General features: G+C 32.4%; 2 protein-coding genes across 2 annotated transcripts in view; one reads left to right on the forward strand and one right to left on the reverse strand.

Annotated features, from left to right (window-relative positions):
• LOC142327401 (1-acyl-sn-glycerol-3-phosphate acyltransferase beta-like) overlaps nucleotides 1–17,687 on the reverse strand; it is a 273,953-nt gene that overhangs the window by 28,336 nt on the left and 227,930 nt on the right. The window lies entirely within an intron of this gene.
• LOC142327545 (1-acyl-sn-glycerol-3-phosphate acyltransferase beta-like) overlaps nucleotides 7,021–17,687 on the forward strand; it is a 121,818-nt gene continuing 111,151 nt past the window's right edge. Inside the window, exon 1 of the mRNA XM_075370694.1 lies at nucleotides 7,021–7,548. The gene's annotated coding sequence lies outside the window, so the exon portion shown is untranslated. The remainder of the gene's footprint in view (nucleotides 7,549–17,687) is intronic.

Below are 17,687 nucleotides of genomic sequence, written 5' to 3' on the forward strand. Positions count from 1 at the left end.
GGCTCAATAAACGCTAATGATACAGGTTGACAAAGCGCTGGTATTTTCGATTGTAACTGAAAAATCAAAAATAACTGATGTGATACATTTATAAATTAACACAAACTTTTCTCAAAGTGATGTACTTAAAAATTATATTAAAAATAAAATTTATATTTTAATATCTTTATTAATAATTATAATGTTTAAAAATAATTTAAAAAAAAAGTATTTTATGAGATACGATACGATAAAGAAGAATTTTAAAAACTCGTGAAATAAGTATTCGAATAAACTATAAGCATAATTTTTATCATTTACTTATAACTTTAAAAGCGCTGCACTGATAAGACAGTTGATTTAAAAGCCAGATTTCGCTCGTCATTAGTTCGTTTAAAGTATTACATTTAATGAGTGTACCTTTATATTTATTTTTATTACCTTTATATTATATATATATATATATATATATATATATATATAAATGAATGTTTGTCTGTCTGTATGTCTCTTATTCCTTCCTAAACCGTTCATCCGATTGCGATGAAACTTTGGTGAGTTGTTGTGGGCTCGCCTACGAAGCTTTCTGAATTAGTTTGGACCCGCTATGTGGCGCTATTTGTTACTTACATGGAAAGAAATATTTTTGCGAAAAACGGAAAAAGGGAATAGGGAGAAAGGGAAAAGTGGGAAAAGGGAAAAAGGGAAAGATTACAATTTGTGAAATTCCGTAATGTTCAGTTTTTTAATGTTTATCAAACTTTCATCTGTGTTCATTTAATCTTTATTATATACTCAAATCTAGCAACGGTGAAGCATTGCCGAGTCCGATAGTTACAATCTAAAAAATGGAACAACTAGGTTTGCGAAACGAATACAACAAAATTATTGGAATGTAAGGCAACTTACTTTCAATCAATGTTGATGTATTAATTAGCATATAAAATCAGTAAAATGTGATCAAAAAACTAAAAAAAGGAATAAACAATTATGTGATATAAGAAGGATGTGTTTACTTTCTTAAAGAATCCCCCTTTCCATCTTCAACATTAAATAGTCGTTAGCTTAGGACTAAATTTATTTTAAATTTCTGACTTGTACTGTTACTGAAAAAAAGAAAAAGGTAAATTCTCCCATGAAAGAGTAAGTTTATAAACAATGTATCAGATTTTTAACCGACTTCAAAAACAGGAGGATCCATATATATATATATATATATATATATATATATATATATATATACACTATTATACAAAGACGAAGAGGGCTTCTGTTTATTCAGAATAAGCAAAAAAAAACTACCCAATCAATCGCAACCAAATTTTTACCCATATATTTACATTTCTTTAGTGAAGATGCCGGTTGAAGCACAAATTTTAATGAATTGAATTAATGAACTGTGAACTGTGAGTCTCTATTACTGTGTTAGCTGGGTTTGAATTGAATGATTGATTCGAATCAATTTAATGAATAATATTACAAAAAATAATAGAATTAAATTTACGTTAAATAAAATTTATCTTTATCTATATTATTATATAAAAAATAAGAGGGTTTTTGTTTGTTCGGAATAAAAGTACTTGATCAATCGCAACCAAATTTTTACCCATGTTTCTTGGCATAATTGAGAAGGTGTTTAGGTATATTTCATCTCAAAAAATCTCGAAGAACCAACCGATTTATTGCTCTGAAATTTTCAGGATACATTCGTATTATAGCCACAAACCGAGACCCCTAGCTCCCTCGAAGGGTAAGATATTAAAAATATTCATTATTTCCGGGATTTCGTTATTTCCAGGAAGGATGAAGTTGTGAATTAAAGATATTTATTAAGGAAAAATATATTAATTCTTTTGATTTATTATTATATTTCTGCTACCACGGCAAAGAAATAAGTTATGAATTTTTCGTCGTCAAAGGAGTGTGTACTTTAGTTACCGTAGTTACTATTATTCTCTCTTTTGTAATTTAGTTTCTTTTTCATATTTCTATAAAGCCTGAATACCTGAAATTATTATTTATCAGTATTATTCTCATAAACATGTGGATAACGTACAATGCGGGGGCCCAGGGTGGAGCCACCTGGGTAGATAGGAATGGTGACCGAAGCAACCTCTGCGGGTTCCAGGGCGCCGGTACCCTTGACAAATTGGGAATAGCGAGCGAAGCGAGCGCGCCCCTGGGGTAGGCCCCGTGGTTCCGGGAGGCCCTGAGGAGCCTGTGAGTTGGCTCCGGGGTTCGCCTGAGCCGACCTGGGCCCTGAGGTTCCAGTTCTGGCTAGATGGCCGGCTAGTATATATATATATATATATATATATATATATATATGTATATACGAGGTGTGTGAGAAAAGTAATGAGACTGACTGTTTACTTAACAAAAGTTTTTATTTTTTTCAAACAACAATATTATCCCCTTCAAAGTAGTTCCCTTGGGCAGCTATACACCGGCGGAGTCGTTGTTCCCACTCCTGGTAGCAGCGCTGGAAGGCTTCAACTGGTAGGGCTTTTAACTGGTCGGTCGTAGTCTTTTGAATGTTCTCCAGAGTTCCAAAATGACGTCATTTTAAGACATGTTTCAATTACGGGGAAAGGAAAAAGTCACAAGGACTCAAATCAGGTGAATAGGGGGGTTGAGGAACCGTAGGAATGCGTTGAGGTCAACGCATTCGGTTGGGTTGAGGTCAAAAATTCCCTGATAGAAATGGCCGTGTGACACGTTGTCATGATGAACCATCCACTTGTCTGCAATGTCTGGTCTCACGCGAATCACTCTTTTCCTGAGCCTTTCAAGGACACCTTTGTAAAACACTTGGTTGACAGTTTGTCCTGGAGGAACAAATTCTTTATGCACGATACCCTTACTGTCAAAAAAGCAAATCAGCACGGTTTTGATCTTTGATTTGCTCATTCGACATTTTTTCGGTCGAGGAGATGACGGAATGTGCCACTCTTCGCTTTGCCTCTTTGTTTCAGGATCGTACTCAAATAGCCAGGATTCATCACCTGTGATCACACGATTGGAGAATTCTTGGTCATTGTCAATCCTCTCAAGAAGATCAACGCACACGTTTCTTCGATTGTCCTTCTTTCTGTTGTGAGGTTTTTCGGTAACAATTTCGCACAAATCTTTCGCATGTCCAAATCGTCTGTCAAAATTTAATGTACGGTGAAAGTGTTTAAATTTAACTGTTTACACATCATCCTTATTATTAAACGACGGTCTGATCTCACAAGAACCCTCACACGCTAAACGTTTTCGTCAGATTTTGAAATTGAAGGTCTCTCTGAGCGAGGTTGATCTTCAACGTGTTCTCGGCCTTCCAAAAATGATTTGTGCCAGCGGAAAACTTGTTCTCTTGATAAGCAATGTTCCCCATAGGCCTGTTTCAACTTTTCAAAGGTCACACCCGCGGATTCCCCAAGTTTAACGCAAACTTGATTGCACAACGTTGCTCTAAATTCCGATGCTCCATTTTCGTAACACAACCTCACTGATGGCGCTGTCAAAAATAATGTGTTGGCTGAACGGAGTTGAAACTCGTACTGAGCACGTGGAAGGGATGAACAAATCGGTCTACCACAGACCGGTAGACACAGTATTGCCAAATCGCTCGCAGTTACCAATCTCATTACCTTTCTCACACACCTCGTATATAATATAAATTTTATTTTGTCTGAGCATAATGTTTCACCAACTGTACTGATTTGAATGACCTATTTTTTAAACAACTGATCCCACGGTGGTCCCGCACCATTGACGAATGTTACTGGACGATTAAATAGAATATCGGTCGAAAAACTCCGATCTAGGCAGTAGAATTTATTTATTGATTTTCAAAAAACTCTTATGTTAGGGTTCTTAAGTAACTCGATACTTGACGCATTTGTGCAAACGAATGTCATTCATCGGGTCTTTAATTTGAAAATTTTTCAGGTTGACTCTTACAACAATCACTCGATATGAACATTCTTCGGGCGTTTTCATTACAAATACGTTTATGAATCAACAAATAACGGTGTGATCTTTTTACTTAAGCCTCACTTGAAAAGCGCTTGCGGATCAATAATTATCTCGACGATGCTATCAAACTATGTTTCTTTTAATACATTTCATGCATTCCCGCAATTTATTGTTTATTCAGAATAAGCAAAAAAAACTACTCGATCAATCGCAACCAAATTTTTACCCACGTTTCTTGACATAACTGGGAAGGGTTTTAGATATATTTCACCTCGAAAAATCTCTAAAAATATATTTATATATATTTCTCAAAAAATATAGTACTGAAAATTTGCCTCTGCTCATGAAAAACATTAGGTTCTTGACTTCAAACCCTATTCATCCTTTTCTTCAGATCTTTAAATCGTTTTGAACGACCCTGTTTTGTTTCAAGGAATCTTTATTTTGCCTTACGAACATTCTTTTTTGTAGGCCTCTCCCCCCATCTTTCCACTTTGAAGAAGTTAAAAAACAAAACAAAAATTTAATTAAAAAAAATTGAACAGCTCCAAAAAAAATTTTTGAATTAGCCTGAAGCCTTAATTCAAATAAATATCGTAATCCGTATCTAGTGCACTCGTAATTTATTAAATATTTGGGGCTTACTTCGAAAAATAAGTTTCAAAAATAGTAATGAGGTATTTTATATCTCAGCCGCTTTTTGTTTGCCTATGAAATTTTATTTCATTATCGAATTTTTTTTATCGATAACAAATTCTAAAAAATAAAGTACTACTTTTTTTTAAGCTAAGGCGCCTTAGCAAAAAAAAAAAAATGTAAAAAATCTAAAAATATATCTTATTAACCGAAACGGGGTAATTTTTCAATAGCCTGTCCCAGTTTGCCATTTTTCGATCAACAATAATATATATCCAATTAACCCTATTTTTCAAATGCTAATTATTTTAATAAGGAACGATTATTTTTAAAAGTTTTAAGAGAAAATAGTCGCTTTGAGGATAACATTAGCTATACAATAATTGAAAATGATTGTTATCAAATCGAGCATAAAATGGTTCTTCCGACCTTCACAATGAGTGGGTAGCGTCTCGGCATTTTGTCCCGCATTTTGGTCCCGGGTTCGAATTCCGGTCAATATAATTTTTTCACATGCTACCAATTTCACCAGAATAATTACCATAGCTGTTGATGCCCTTTCATAATTCTTGATTGATATTGATTCTTTGATAATAAAAACAAATAAAAAAATGAATAAACACCCGCCACTTTAAGTATTGGGAAAAAGAAAAAAGTTCGTTAACAACTTTTCTTTCTTTCTTTTACTGTTTAGCCTCCGAAACCACCGTAAGGTATTATTTCTTAAGAGGGTGAATGAGGATGAAACGTATGAATGTAAATGAAGTGTAGTCTTGTACAGTCTCAGGTCAACCATTCCTGAGATGTGTGATTAATTGAAACCCAACCACCAAAGAACACCGGTATCCACGATCTAGTAGTAGTTGTTCTTAGCAATTAAGTTATTGCAGACTAAATAGCTGCTACTGATAACGGCTGTTTGTAAGACAATTCGACGGTTAATCACTTTATTAATAGATTTACTTCCTGTACATTGAATGCACCAGTGCGAATTATTTAATGTTTTTTTTTTCTTACATAAATTACTACCGAAGCAATAATTGTTTTTACTTCCTTGTACGAAGTAAAGGAAGTATTGTGATCACGAAAAATTTCAGTTTTCAGATTTCAACGGAAATATCCATTTTGACCATCCCTGAATCCATTTTTACTAGTCTCGGCGTGACGTCTGTAAGTACGTATGTATGTATCTCGCAAAAATCAAAAGAATAATAACCGTAGGATGTTGAAATTTTGGATCTAGGACTGTTGTAACAACTAGTTGTGCACGTCCCCTTTTGATTCCAATCGACTGAACCAAGAGTGTCCAATAAAACCCAAAATCCCCAAAATTTGTATTTTGGACTTTCTCTTACTGCAGTAACAAGCCCACATTGAGAGCTTCTCAACGATATATCATAAGTCGTACTTATTTTCATTCGTTCCAGAGTTATAACCAAATAAAATGTTAATTAATGAAATATTTCGATTTTACAAAGGGAAGGCACATCGGTTCAAATCCGACTTCATCTCCTTTTTTTAAATTTAAATATAATGATTTATTAATAATTATTAACCTCTGATTGTAAAAAAGCTTTTACAATAAATATTAATTGTATGTACAATAAAAAATAAAAAAAACATCAGAAGTTATTAAGGAAATAAAACTGTACGTAATTTTCATTTAAAAAAAAAATGTGTGTATGTAATTTAATAGGTGTACAAGGAGTTATGTGGTGTCCATATCAGATTTTTTAATATACATCTTATGAGTTTTTCAAAAGGAACATACCATTTTTTTTTTTTTTTAAATTGATATTCTTACTAAAACAATTCTTGCTTGCAATATGATAATAATTAGAAAACGCTCAAATTGGTAAAGAACAATAAGAAAACATTATTTATCAAATAATTTTTATTTTATGTGTAGAATATTTTTGCATGTTTTATAAAGGATTAGATCGGAATTGAATATAAACACCCGTGAAATTTTTTTTTTTCATTATGTACTTTATTATACTACTGTACGTTCATTTAATTATGAAATCAAATGTAAATATTTAAAAAATTAATTAAGCATATCGTCTATCTCTGAATTTCCAATTTTATTCTGAAGCGAATCATAAGTGGGAAAATTCATCGGCCAAGTTTTGGCCCGTATACTTATTTTTATTAATTTTGTAAGATAAGATGATTTATTAGTCTAAAATGTTTTTATCTCGTTAGTGAAATGTGCTGATGTAAATTTAAATAACGCAGTGTTCAATAAAGAAATAAATATATTTTTTCAGATAATGACGCAAAATATTATTTATCATGGTAGAGAAAAAAAATCAAGGATTTTAAAAAAGAAGAATTAAACAAAAAATAATATGCACTAGCTGTAGCTGGCGCTGCAATACAGATTCATAAATAAGTCAATTCGACCAGGCAATAAGCGTAGTTTTTTCTCTCTTTTCTACTCTGTAGAAGACCGATAAATTAATAAGTAGGGCGCAGGACGCACGCTCCTTACTCCCGTCACATCAGATGTACATGTCCAGTTAGAACGAACGTATTGGGTTGTAAACACTCTGCTGTGGGAACAACAGCGCCCTCGGTTGTGTGTATATATTATTCTGTAGTGCGAGGCGTTAGTGCAAATGAAACGCGAGCCCTTCTAATTGAGGTTATGTTTTAATATCGCTTTGTTATCATATAGGCAAACGAACGCGTGCCGTGCTGTTTTGTATTATACTGGCGTTTAGTATCATTAGATTTTCCTATTGTTCATCGATATCAATCGACGATCGACTTTCGTTAACTTCGGCTATGTGACAGTTGTTTTACTATTTCTTGTCAAATGGTTTTTATTTATTGGTGTCTAAAGATTTAATTCATACTTTTTTAGTACCTCTGAATATAATTTTTGTAGATTTTATATTTAAGTTATTTCTTTTTGACGAAAATATAATAAGGCCTTATCAGGAATTTTTTATCAAAAAAAATAAAGTAAGTAATAGTTTATTTTATAATGTATATGTTTTTAATTATTTGTATAATTTATTTGAAATGTACACATGTTGTTTTTATTCAGTTATTATAATTATAAATTATCTTAAATGAATAACTTAAATCGTTATTATTATTATTATTATTATTATTATTATTATATTACTGTAGAACTTCGATTTTCGGAAAATCGTTATTTAGAAATTTACTAAAACAAAAAAACATTTTCTTTAGTTTTTAATTAAAAAAAATATTAATAAATAAAATTGAAGATTTTATTAAATTAATAAAAAACTAATTAAAAAATATTATTTAAATTAATCAGTAATTATTCAAATTAAGACTAATCTTTTTCATTGTGTCGTTGCGTTTCATGCAAAATTAATACAAATATTATCGACTTATATTTGCCTCCACATCATTCACCTAAATTGATTTTATTAAAATTTAGTTGAATTCACGGTAAATGTTTTTACTTCTTTTACTTTCTCGTCTAGAAAGCGCTATAACACTGGAAGGGAAAATATTGTAATCGGTCCGATTTGGGCATCGGTTTTCACCGGATCTTTACGTTTTGACACCTAAGGAACCGAAAAAAACCAGATGTTCGTATGTAGGTGTGTATGTGTGTTCAGTGTTGGCCTTTAAATCACCTTACATCTCCAGCACTACTGAACCGATTTTGACCAAACTTGGTCGGATACATATGAGGCATTGATGCCATTAAATTTTCAACTTAAAAGGTCAACGAGGCAAGGCTGTATCTCAGTATCTCGACATTTCGCCCAAATAGGTCATATTTTTCTTAGGCACATTTGTTAACGATTAAAAAATAACAATATTTGCAAAATAAGTTTTTATAAATTTTCACTCCTACCCCAAAAAAATGCTGTTGTAGTCGTTTTGTGTTGTGACGTCACAGGTGAGCGGTAGAATTAAATAAATGAATAATATCTGAAGTGTAAAAAGTAACTCGGTCTGGCCGAGCTCGATCGCTCGGTTTTTGCGGTATCTGGTTCGTTAAGCCTTGCAGCTCACCAATCCACCGACCATAAGAGCGAAATTTGTGAAATTATATTAGTTTAGTTAGTGCCGACCGTAGCCGCTATTACAGCTGCAACCACGCGAATTAAATATGTATGTGCGAGCGCTTTAGTTAGAATTTTGAATAAAATAAGGAAAAATATTATATTTAATTTTTTTTGTCTTCAGTCAAATGACTGGTTTGATGCAGCTCTCCAAGATCCCCTATCTAGTGCCAGCCGTTTCATTTCGGTATATCCCCTATATCCTACATCCTACATCCCTAACAATTTGTTTTAGATATTGCAAACGTTGCCTGCCTGCAAAACTTTTCCCTTCTACCTGCCCCTCCAATATTAAAACCACTATTCCAGAATGCCTTAATATGTTGCCTCACTTTTTAATATTTAACTATATTTTTTCCAAATGCTTCTTTCTTCATTTGCCGCAACAACTCTTCATTTGTCACTTTATCCACCCATCTGATTTTTAACATTCTCCTATAGCACCACATTTCAAAACCTTCTAATCTTTTCTTCTCCGATCGTCCAAGTGTCGCTTCCATATAAAGCTACGCTCCAAGCATTTACTTTCAAAAATGTAATTTTTGAAAAAATGTTTACAAAAAAATTTTTGTAAACAAATTATATTTCTGAATGTAGGTTCCTTTCGTCTGTGCTATTGGCATTTTATATTGCTCCTGCTTCGTCCATCTTTAGTAATTTTATTTCCCAAATAACAAAGTTCTTCTACCTCCGTAATCTTCCTCTTCCTATTTTTAAATTCAATGGTTCATCTGCATTATTTCTACTACGTTTCATTACTTTCGTTTTGTTCTTATTTATTTTCAGGCTGTAGTTCTTGCGTAGAACTTCATCCATGCCGTTCATTATTTCTTCTAAATAATTTTTACTCCCAGCTAGAATTACAATAACATCAGCAAATCGTAGCATCTTTATCTTTTCACCTTGTACTGTTACTCCGAATCTAAATTGTTCTTTAACATCATTAACTGCTAGTTCAATGTAAAGATTAAAAAGTAACGGGGATAGGGAACATCCGTGTCGGATTCCCTTTCTTATTACGACTTCTTTCTTATGTTCTTCAATTATTACTGTTGCTGTTTGGTTCCTGTAAATGTTAGCAATTCTTCTTCTATCTGTATCGGAACTCTAATTTTTTTTAAATGCTGATCATTTTATTCCAGTCTACGTTATCGAACCTTTTCTAGGCCTATAAATGCCAAGTATGTTGGTTTGTTATCCTTTAATCTTCCTTTTACTATTAATCTGAGCACTACAATTACTTACCTTGTCCCTATACTTCCTCACCTGCACTGCGCAGTAATTCTACAGGTATTCCGTCTATTCCAGGATCCTTTCTGCCATTCAATTCGTTTAATGCTCTCTTAAATTCAGATCTCAGTATTGTTTCTCCCCTTTCATCCTCTTCGACTTCCTCTTCTTCCTTTATAACACCATTTTCTAATTAATTGTTGAAGTTCAGGGAAAAAGTACAGGATGTACGAAAATACTTCTGCTGATTATTGCATTATTGTTTAAAAAGAAGGAAAAAATAATGAGGATTGTAGGTACACCATTATGGAGACAAGAACAAAGAAGGGTCATTTTTATAATCTTTTCTCTGAAATAAAAACGACGAATAAGATTTTTATACGTTTACTAGGATGTTAAGAGCTACTTCTTACTAATTACTCATGATTATAACTTCACTGATTAATTGTTTCAAGTTAATTTTCCCCCATTCTTCAAATGATTTTTTTTTTTTTTTTTTTTTTTTTTTTAAGACCATAATGGGTCACTTTAGTTCATTTTTTTTTTTTGGCAAGTTCTTTCTTTTCTTGCTGATTTGTTGTTTTTCAGCTTTTCTTTTTTGCCAGTAATTTCTAAGGGTTTCAGATCTTCTTGCCCTTTTTTGTTCAGAGTACACCCGGCTTATTGTTTTCTTGGGTTTTGATAGGAATCTTGTTTCTTTATTTTTTAATTTCTCATAGTTTCCGGTTTTCGTTTTTAGGTTTTCACGTGTTATGTCTTATTCCTCCATGTCTTTCTGTACTTCGTATAACCAATTCGGTCTGCTTTTCTTGTTCCAGAAAAGTTCGATTATCCGTCTGATAAGTCTGGTCTCTTCCATTCTGAAAATATGTCCTAGAAAAGAAATTCTCTTGTTTCTAAATTTATTAGTTATCGGGATGATTGTTTTGTAAATCTCTTCGTTTGGAATAATTCTTCAAATCCCGTCTTTTTTAATGTTTTTCCCGATGCATCGCCGTAGAATCTGTCTTTCAATCTTTTCCAGTTTGTCGGTAAACCTTGTCTGGTACGGTCCAAATATGGTTTCGCATCCGTAAAGTATTTCTGGTCAGATAACGGAGTTATAATGTCTTATTTTCGTGTTTATGGACATGCACTTTTTGTTATAGATGTTTTGTGTTTTTATTGTGGCTTTGATGAGTTTATTTATTCTTTCATTCCAGTTTGGATTTTCTTGGAGGTTGTGTATGATGTTTTCCCCCAAATATTTAAAGTTTTCTCAAATGATTTTAATTAATGGTAATTTAATTAAATTGAAAACAAATATGTTCCAATTTTTTACTATGAATAAAAAATTACCGAAAAAAATCTGATGTGGGCACCATATGACTTCCTTTACGCGTATTAAATTACATAAAAAACTTTTTTTTTAAATGAACATAACATTTTATTTCATTAATAACTTCTGATAACGTTTCATTTTTTTATTGTTATTACTAAATTATTATTTATTGTAAAAATTTGTTTACTATCAGAGTTTAATAATTATTAAAAAAGCAATATATATAAATTTAAAAAAAAGTTAAAAAAAAAATGAAGTTGATTCGAACCGATGTGCCTTCTCCTTATAAGGTCCAAATATTTCATTAATTGAATGGCTTCAGTGTACTGAAGCCATTTAATTAATATTTAATTAATATACATATACTCCTCTGCTCCAGCATGTGATTTTGTCCATAGCGTTTTGTATTAATACAATAGTATTTTATTATGATCTTTGACTGAACATAGGATAGCCTAAAATTTAAATAATATATTCTAGAACTGTACAAATTTTCTTCTTCCATTTATTGTTATAATTTTAAGTAGTGACAAACTTTCTGATCACTGCTTGCAATTACTTCACGAATGAATAATGAAAGAACTGTAGTTAATAGAAAATCTCTAAAAGATTATCTAGGCTTCATAGTTATTTATTATAACATATTACATTCGATGACTCGAATATATTGAGAACTCAAATAACTCTTTCTAAACTTTGATTGGTTGAGAATCGTTAAAATAGGATGAAGTATTGCATATGAGACATTCTCGATCTATGTTTAATTGTTCCCGTCGATTAAATCAATTAAATATTGCCAATATACCAATCTTAAAGGAAATATGTTCATAACAAAGTCATGAAAAATTGTACTCGATCAATATATCCGAGAAGTTCATCGTTTAAAGTTTTTTGCCATTATTCGGTGACGTATCGATTTCTGTGCTCTGAAAAGTTTCTATCGTTTCATTTATTTTATCTCTTTCCTTTCTTTTCTTTTTCGGCCGGTCACAAAATTTGTATTTTACCATTCTTGTGTTCACCACTCACTTTTTAATTCATTCATATTTATATCGGATTACATCCTTATTTGTCTTCCTCTTCTTCCTGAATTACTACTTAATTTCCCCAAAAATGAACATATTACCTTCGTTTTATAGCGGGCGGTGAATTGCTGTGCACATAGGCTGACGTCTGGTTTACCGCGCTATTAACTATCCTGACAACTCTGTCGATGTACTGCATACTATTTAAGTACACGGAGATATACGAAAAGTTTTCGTAAAGGAATGACTGTCTAATTGTTCCGCCTGTCCTATCAGTCTGTCTCTCTCGCACGCAACGGCACAGCTATACGCCGGCCGCTATTCTCAAACTTTATTTTCTTCAGTACCATTATTTTTTGTCATTTTACGCCGATTTTTTCTCCAGCATTTTCTGGGGTTAGGTAGGATTTTACGGCAGGATGAGCTTCTCCCTGACGCTAATCTGTTTAAGGGAATGACATATGAAAATTTGTAAAATGTACGCCATGTTTGACCGGATTTTAAACACGTATTTATTCTGAATGTGAAATCTGAGGTGCAGCCGTTCTTCCACAGAAGTTAACTTATCGCTTATGGGTTTTTTTTACAAATAAAAATTATGTATCCATAAAAAAAAAAATTACATTATTTGAACTCAAAATGACCCGTTTGTGATCCACCATTAAAAAATATCATTACGTAAAAAATGTATTCAAATAAGTTAACCGATCAGCGTGAATTAAAAATAGCTAATTATCTGTGTCATTTTAGATAAATTAATCTGATTAGTTTTCTTGAATTCATAAAGTAATACCGACGGTTATAATAAATATTTATTTTTGTTACAGCAATTTTCTGTACAATCCAGTGAGACTATTTTTTTTTAATAACTTATCGCATTGATTTTTTATTTATTTTTTTTTTTTTTGAGAGGAGCATTTCCAGATACAGTTTGACCCCAGATAACGCGGATAGAAGGTTGTCCCAAAAAAAATTTACTTTTTAGTAGATAGTTATATACGTAAAAACGCATTTTACCTACGTATACATATTTAGCAATAAATTGAACGGAATAAATAAACATTGTAATACTTCTAATTTTGTAAAATTACGCGTGGCTGTATAAACAGGAGGCAAAAACAAAATAACGATATCAAAAATTTATGTTGACTTAATCTTTTTCTTTATCTTCAGAGGTGTTGGTTGTAAATATATTATACGTAGTAAATATATTTTAATAATGTAGCACTCACTATATATTACTTTACTGTATTTTGAAATCAAATCATTACTGAAAAAACGTATTTTCAATTAAGCTGTACCGGAAAGTACCTAAAAGACTCTACGATTACCGTAGTTTACCATTGCGAAATAAAAAACAAATGTGAAAATGTAATCCAGCTACAAAAATGTAAGTACTTTTTATTACTTTCCCGTCCAGGAGCTAAAAAGGAAAGTATTGTAATCGGTCCAATTTGGGCATTGGCGGTTTTCACCGGATCTTGACGTTTTGACAATTAAGGAACCCAAAAACCGGATGGAAATTTTCCGGATGTTAGTGTTCGTTTGTACGTATGTATGTTCGGTGTCGGCCTCTAAATTACCTTATATTTCCAGAACTGCTGGACCGATTTTGACCCAACTTGGTCAAATTAATTCTACATTTGGGGCATTGATGTCATTAAATTTTCAACTTAAAAGGTCAACGGGGTGAGGCTGTAGAGCAAAGTCACCCTTGGTATCTCGAGATTTGGCCTAATTAAGATCATATTTTTCTTAGGCGCAATTGTTAACGATTAAAAAATAATTTTTTTTTTGTCTTCAGTCATTTGACTGGTTTGATGCAGCTCTCCAAGATTCCCTATCTAAAAAATTATAATGCTTGCAAAAAAAAAAATGTGCACCCCAAAAAATGCTGTTTTAGTCGTCTGCTATGTTGTGATGTCACAGGCACAGCGGTAGAATCACAGTAGTTGTGATGTCACAGTGGTAGAATTAAATAAATGAATAATATTTAAAGTATAACAAAAGAAATTCGGTCAGGTTAGGTCTCGAACTATATCGCCCGCTTTACTCGGTACATGATGCGTTAAACCCCGCGGCTATACCGGTCTGTCGATCGTACAAGCAAAATTTGTTCTATGTAAGTTGTGAGACTACATTATTTTAGTTAATGTCAACCGTTGCTGCTAGTACCGCTACATCCGCGCGATTTAAATTCGGTATGCGCGCGCGCTTTAGTTAGAATCATTGAATTAAAGAAACGGAAAATATTGTAGTTAAATAAAAAGATAAATATTTTTAATTAAGTGGTGTGTGTACGTCGTGCATCAGAAACGACCCACAGTTGTAGGACTTTCCTGGAACGCGGTTTTAACCGTGTGACGGGAAAGTCCTACAACTGTGTTGTTAGTTTTTATTGTATACTTTATTTTATCCAATAATATTCTCATTTTAAACAGAAAAATTCGATAATATTTTTATTTTGTTGTAATATTAACTCACTGGCTTCATTTTTTTCGTTTATAATTTCGAAATAACCGGTTAGGCTATAACGCAGTTGCCTCCGGATGTCCGCATAATAATGGCGTCTTATTGTATTTAGAACTAATAATCCTTCTGTGATATTTTTTAAAAGCGGTTCACTTTACTAATTAAAGTCCTTTCCAAAGATACCTCGCTGTCATAAAACAGCATAAACGTATATATTTTTACGCACATCTTTCTAATTCTTAGATCTGTATATGATACCGCAGATTCCTTTCTCGCCTGAAAGCATTCCTCGTTTGCGCCGCTCTACCTTCGAGCGATCGATTCCTAATTTCATCATTTTGTTATATTTCATCACCTTTGTTTTGTAATCTTATTCATTTTTGTATGAAATTTCTTCCCTAATATAAATTAAAGGCATTCAGAACTTCTTCTAACTCGTTTTTGGTTTCTGGAAAAATACAGAGTTGTAGACAAAACTTTAGTCTTTCCCAGTACATTTACTGTTCGTTAAACATACTGTCAGAATATTTTAACCTCATACGAATTCTTAGTCGATCTCGATTCATAACAATGAACCTTAAAACTTCTTATTTTTTGTCCTTGAATAGTTTTCCACTCTGAAATGTATATTCGGTTCCTGAATTAATTCTATAAAAAAATTAAAAGCAACGAGGACAGAATACATCCTTATCTCACCTTATTTCGCTGTTATCACCACTGACTGATTATTCTACAGATTATATTTAAGTCTTTTTTTCCCATATTATAATAAAACTTTCCTAAATTTTTTAAAACTTTTGTTCTGATCTACATTATCTAATTATTTTCTAGATCTAAAAGTGACATAAAGATGGTTTATTATTCTTAAACTTGTCTTCTAAGATTGAGAATCAGAACGACCTTCCTTGTACTCATATTCTTCCTAAAATAAAACACAGCTGTCTTATAAATGTTTACCGTATAAAAAGGGTTATGAAAAAGCTATAGAATTCGATGTCATGATTCTGGATTAATTCGTTTCCGAGATATAAACCCAAGCTGCAGTAAGTAAACGCGCACGTATCTATTCATCTATTTTTTATATATATATATAAAAATGTTAAGTTCGTTTGTGTACGGCTTCAAAAACTCAAAATGTTCTGCACCGATTGAGCTCAAATTTTAGCACGATATATAACCCGCATCAGAAATTGTTTTCATCTATTTTTAATAAATCTATCTATCTATTTTTAATTTGTACAGTTTTTTAATAAATAAGAGGCTAATAAATCAGATGGAAATGTAAACAAAGGAAAACCAATCAGATCAATGCAACATGGCCGCTGTCAAACACAACGACCACATTTCTTTGAATTATATTTAACAGCTAAAACATCTGTATTTTATTAAAAATAACAAAAAAAAACAACACCAAAACAAAAAGAAAAGCCACCAAGAAGGATGACTTACAGTAAATAAATTAAAACAACCAACTTTCTTATAGCCCAGATAGACTTAAGACTATGCAAACAAAAAAAGTCGAAATAACCAAATACACAGAAAATAATATCTCTACATAAAGACCAAAAAATCCTTTGTTAGGTTATTTTTTTACATATATACGACCAAACAATCGTTTTTTGGTCATGTAGCGTTCTTTGCTATGTAAAAGCAAAGAACAAAATTCACAAATAGTAACACTGAAACCACACAACTAAGTAATCGTTTTTTTTTTTTTGTTTTTTCTAACCTCCGAAACCACCGTGATGCATTGCTTCAAATGATGATAAGAATGATTTATAGCGTATGAAAATGCCATGCCTGACCGGGATTCCAACTCGGAACCACCGGATTATAGTCCGAGACGTTACCTCAGGAGCCGAATAAAAACACGACTTACCAATATGGCGTTGTGTGTCAAACCAATTTTATATGGACTATAATTACTTTTAATACGCGAAACCCTTTGCAATGATTGAATATTAACTTAAACCTCTTCAAAAATTATTCCTTTTGAACTAAGCCACATTTTGATATCTTTGTCTTTCTATAACACGGCTGGAATTCTTTTCGTTTAATGATAAGAAGCGTTGTCGAAGACAATAACCGAATTCTCTTCCAAAGGACATAATACACCGCTAAAATATTTCTAAAAAATTCAAATTCGTATTTTTTTTTTACGAATCGCGTTTTTATCAAAATCTCACCTTTTTCTCAATTGACCTGTGGGGTTTTGTTTTCTTTGGAGACCGTAATTCATTAGTAGATTCATAGTCGAGAATCACGTTGTACACTGAAGCAGCACAACTTCTACTTACGTTAGCAGTTTATTAACATCTGAAATCAACGCCGTTTGATTATTCTGTAATTTGTAAGCATTACTCTGCTTTTGTAAGCATTTAAAATGATGTGTTTTTTCGCACAACTTAAGGGCTTTTTTTCGCAGCCCACAAATCTTTATATATAAAAATGTTAAGTTCGTTTGTGTACGCTTCAAAAACTCAAACTTTTCTGCACCAATTGAGCTCAAATTTTAGCACGATATATAACCCGCATCAAAAATTGTTTTTATCTATTTTTCGCATGTCACATACCCGCGACCGCGAGAAAACAGTATTTTAACGGTCAGCTGTGTACCAGTGACCGCGCCATCTGCCGGAAGCGAGAGGAACACTCGCCATACTAGCTAACGACAACCGCAGTCACATTCGAAACAATACCTGTTCCCAATTACATTGTTTATTAAAAAAAAAAAAAAATCGTATCCACTTGCATCTGATTCAGATTATTATACAATCTGAATTAAATATTCACTTTAATCGAGGTACTTTTGTGTGATCGTGTCGTGATTGAGCTGCGCCTTTCACCAAGCTCTGAATTTATTAGAAAACGAACAACATATATATATATATATTAACGACGCGTGCAACACTGCACATCCAAACCAAATTCGCGCATTATTCGCAATTATATTGACCGCTTGCTTCCCTTCATCTCCCACAGAGTTATGGGAAAGATATCGAT

The sequence above is a fragment of the Lycorma delicatula genome, chromosome 7 (genome assembly GCF_047948215.1).
Source record: "Lycorma delicatula isolate Av1 chromosome 7, ASM4794821v1, whole genome shotgun sequence".
Taxonomy (NCBI): domain Eukaryota; kingdom Metazoa; phylum Arthropoda; class Insecta; order Hemiptera; family Fulgoridae; genus Lycorma; species Lycorma delicatula.